We start from the raw sequence: 4,163 nt of genomic DNA, 5'->3' as shown, positions 1-4,163 counted from the left end.
GGGGTGAGGCTGGTAGTGGAATAAGGGAGGAGTGGGAGATGAAGAGGAGGCGAGAGGTGGGGTGGGAAGTTAGGTGGCTGCTGATGGGAGAGGGAAATCCACTTACCGTGCATACTCAGTTTATCTACTGAGGGCCAGGGGTGAGGGCCTCTTTGTCTTGTTTCACCATTCTTTACATTTTTTTTTTTTTTTTTTTTTTTTTATTAAATTTGTGTCAGGACTAATTTTGAGGGGAATGAATACAGATGTCAGGATGCCATCGAATCCCATCGCGGGGCCTTTAATGAGATAACAGGCTTTAGTCAAAGAATTAGCGCTATTGAAAGAAAAAAAAAAAAGAATGAGATTAGTTCAATGGGATGTGGATACGGAGTGGAACGGGGACTTTGGCTGTTGAGAAAGAGAGGGGAGACCAGAGTCATATCAGACCTGCCCTGCCAAATCACAAATCTATTTCCGACACTGGTATTAATTATCAAACTAAAGCTGCTGTTGCATATTGATTCATCGGGGTGCGCACTTGTATTATCTCCTATTAAGCAGAAAAAAAGGAGAGATTATATGAAGCCTTCGGGGGCGTTTTATGGATCCTGTGAGACTGTTAAACCATGTCACGGACTCCACAGCAACAAGACAAGCTCCCCCTGTGTGTGTGTGTGTGTGTGTGTGTGTGTGTGTGTGTGTGTGTGTGTGTATGTGCGTGTGCCCCTGATGTTGCTTCTTATGTGGGCTCGAATGCACTCTTAAGCTTTAAATTTGATTATTTTGGTGAACATTTTTCAATTAGCCCTACAATCATGGCCTTGAATATATTTTTTGTACAAAGAAATGTGTCTGAGTGCAAACATATCCACTTATATTTCGAGACACAAGAGCAGACGGTGCTATTTAAAGCTCAGCGAGGCGGCTCCAAATGGCAATAACTTACAACTTACACTCAGTAGTTTATTAGGGAACACCTAGTTAAAACCAGAGCAGTGTAATGCAACCAGGCTGGCTTTTAATGGGGCCTGTTATAACATTCAGTGTTTTGTTAAACTGTTTCAGAGGTGGTGATTTAACTCTATGGTCATTTTTGGAAGTGCTAGGTAGGGTAGGCCCAATAAACCCTACGCACGATTAGCAGCAGGAGCTGTTGTCATGCTGAGGTGGGGGCTCAAGGTGCAAGGGTAGCACAGGTTTGGCGCCTTCGATCTGATGCTGATCATGTGCCTTGAGCCTAAGACTTCTCACAGGGATACATTTTCTGCGCCACGGGCGGCACCCATGCTTGGCTGCCAACCGTCCATCAGCCCTGTTCACTTTGTAAAATTGCGCGCCCATTGGATGGTGACATGATCTAAAGCCTTTAATAGGATGGAAGTCGGGCGTCAACACCAAAGCACGCCGTTAACAGGCCGTTAAGGCTACTGTACTCGATCCACTCCTATGTACATATCAGTAAAGGCGATACTGTGCGTAAATGATGCATATTCCTAACTTTCACACAGCAAACAACAATATTTTATTTCAAATCAAAGGTCAAACCCAGTTTTGACCTCTAAGAACCAACTTTTGCCACGACTCGAGGCACACCGCCGCATTTGTCATTATTCCTCACCAAAAGACAAGTGAAGAGCAGGCGTGATGTGAATGGGAAGCCCAACGAGCAGCTCATCCAATGGAATGACAAATCCGTCCACACTGACCGACGCATTCCCAGAGGAATGAACGATTTTTTATTTTTTTCGCACCTCGTATCAAAGGAGAATAGTTTGGAAATAGAATCCGGCGTACGGTGCGCTCAGCATGCAAAAGCCCTGCTTGAGATTATCAGCAGAGGTGGTATATTACATAGTCACTGTGACTGGTGTGGGTGGTATCCAAAGTGTTTGAGACACGCGCGCACACACACTTCACAAATAATGAGACCTCCAACGGTGTGACACCCATTTCACACATGGATGGCATCTGTGATTGGGAAACATATGTTTGTATTGATGTATAATTATGAGCATTGAGTTCCTCTACTTCCTCTAAGTTGGTGGAAATGACTCTGCAGTGTGTATGATTGAGTGTGTGCGTGTGTGTGTGTGTGTTATGGAAAGACAAAAGAGCGCATGGGAGAGAGAGTGATGGAGAAAGAGCATCAACACCCTGCTGACTGCACTCAATCACTTTCTTAATTATACAGCGAGAACACGAGTCACTGTCTGTCCGGAACCAAAGTCACAAATTTGTCGTGAGATATCATCTTCGTCTTTTATATCACCTCCGCACTTTTTCACCGTCTACTGTTCAGGTGTTACACAGGTAGCAGAGCTGGAAATATGGTGATTATACAAAGAGACGCCAAAGGCTGAGCGTTGTGATTGGGTGTGTGCGACTTGGTCACCGTGGGTGTCCCTCTTTTGCCAAAAGAGAAAAAGGTGCAAGAGAAACAAAAAAAAAAAAAAAAAGGAGGAGCAGAGGAGGAAACCTGAAAGATTAACAAATTTAAGAGCCAAGTGGGATGGAAATGGGAAGAGAGACAGAGAGATTGGAAAGGGGGAAGGGTGGCGGTGGTTAGAAAGGGAGGGAGCTGGTGAGGGGGAGGGGTTGGACTTGGGGAGGGGGCGGCGTTGAGGAGGGCGAAATGAGACCAAATTTTCTTTGGCAATCTCCGTGTTCCTGCTGCAGGTGCTGGGGCCATTTCACTAAAGCAGGGCCAGACGCGAATGTCATTAGTTCCTGAGCCCCAGGTGAATTTGCCACAGTTCCACATGATTAACCCAGATAATTGTGTGTTGATAGCGAGCATGGTCGATGGAATACAATTTTCGGGCCCAGATTCCTAAACAAACAGCTCAGCAGCAGCAGCAGCAGCGGCAGGCGCCGCCGCCGCCGCCACAGTGGGCCAGGGAGACGGGATAACCGCAGCAGTGACGGCGGCAACACTTGTGATGCCGTCTGCGTTCACCAACCAAGGTTTACAAAGGGGGGGGGGCAGGGGCAGAGTGAGGAAGCCAGGTCAGCCGTGGGTGACACTGTAGAAGAAGTGGTTGGAAAATGCATCACTTTATTCACTGTTTCATTTTATTCACTCCTGTCACTTCAGCCATCTAATCTATACCGTACTAAAGTACAGCAGGTGTAGATGCTGGATGTCTGTTTTAGAGTTGACATCCAGTACAAATTAGTACAATTAATTCTCTAAAATTGTTTTAATTATAAAATATCTTTTGATTTGTTTTTTCATTTATTTTTTCAACTTCAGCTCCTCTTTTTGGCCACTTGGTGGCACTGGAAACAAGCTGTGAACACAACTGGGACATATTATCACCTTTTGATACTGGTGAATTTGCTGCTAACAGTTGCCTATTTGCACATCCAGCCGATAAGAAGCGACATTAGCATTCAGTCGAAGTGTTTATGTCCATCTAATTGGTTTAAACCCAAGCTCAAAGGTGCTATAAAGCTCTGTAGCTAAGGCTAACTGCGGAGTCAGGTGATAATTCTCTATGAGTATGGGTTCATCACTATGAGCGACTCCCTTCACATGCAAGGAGTCTAATTTATTGTTTACATAAAAGTGTTTTAGATGGACAATGTGATTTCTCTGCACGTTGCATAATCCACCAAAATTCCAGTGTCCTTGGTCAGAAGAAAAAAAAAAAGAGTCCTGTATGCCTTGTATGACTTTATTTTTCTATCCTCACTCATCCTTGCAATTTGCTTCCAAACAAAACTTGCTGAGCGAGCATGAAAACAAGAACACCTACCGTATTTTCTCTGGCTTATGCGATTTTTATAGTCCAGCGTGCTGCACTATGGAATTCATCAGCAGGTGTGAGAATTACCTGGAGGTGAGAGACTGACTTGATGCGCTGAGTAAACACACAAAGGATACAAATACATACATCTGAAAGGTGAAGAAAAGAGATAAATCCGATGGTGTGAACATACAACGCTGTATTTTCTTTCATGATTAACTATATACAGTACGTCATGGCCGATACAGTCAGACACCAAATCAGCAATCAGACTCCCATGACTCCAAATGAGTCAAATGAGAAGTCTACATATAGATTGGATGGTGCCTTTCTACCTTCCTGACCAGCAATGTTATTTTCTACTGTGCTGTTCCTGTCTCTATGCTAAACTAAGCTAAGCGGCTGTTGGCTTCAGGCCTGTATTTAATATAC

This window comes from Seriola lalandi, unplaced genomic scaffold (assembly GCF_002814215.2).
Source record: "Seriola lalandi dorsalis isolate HSWRI2012SDOR001 ecotype SW California unplaced genomic scaffold, Sedor1 jcf7180002054630, whole genome shotgun sequence".
In the NCBI taxonomy this organism is placed as follows: Eukaryota; Metazoa; Chordata; class Actinopteri; order Carangiformes; family Carangidae; genus Seriola; species Seriola lalandi.
This window is presented reverse-complemented; position numbering follows the sequence as displayed.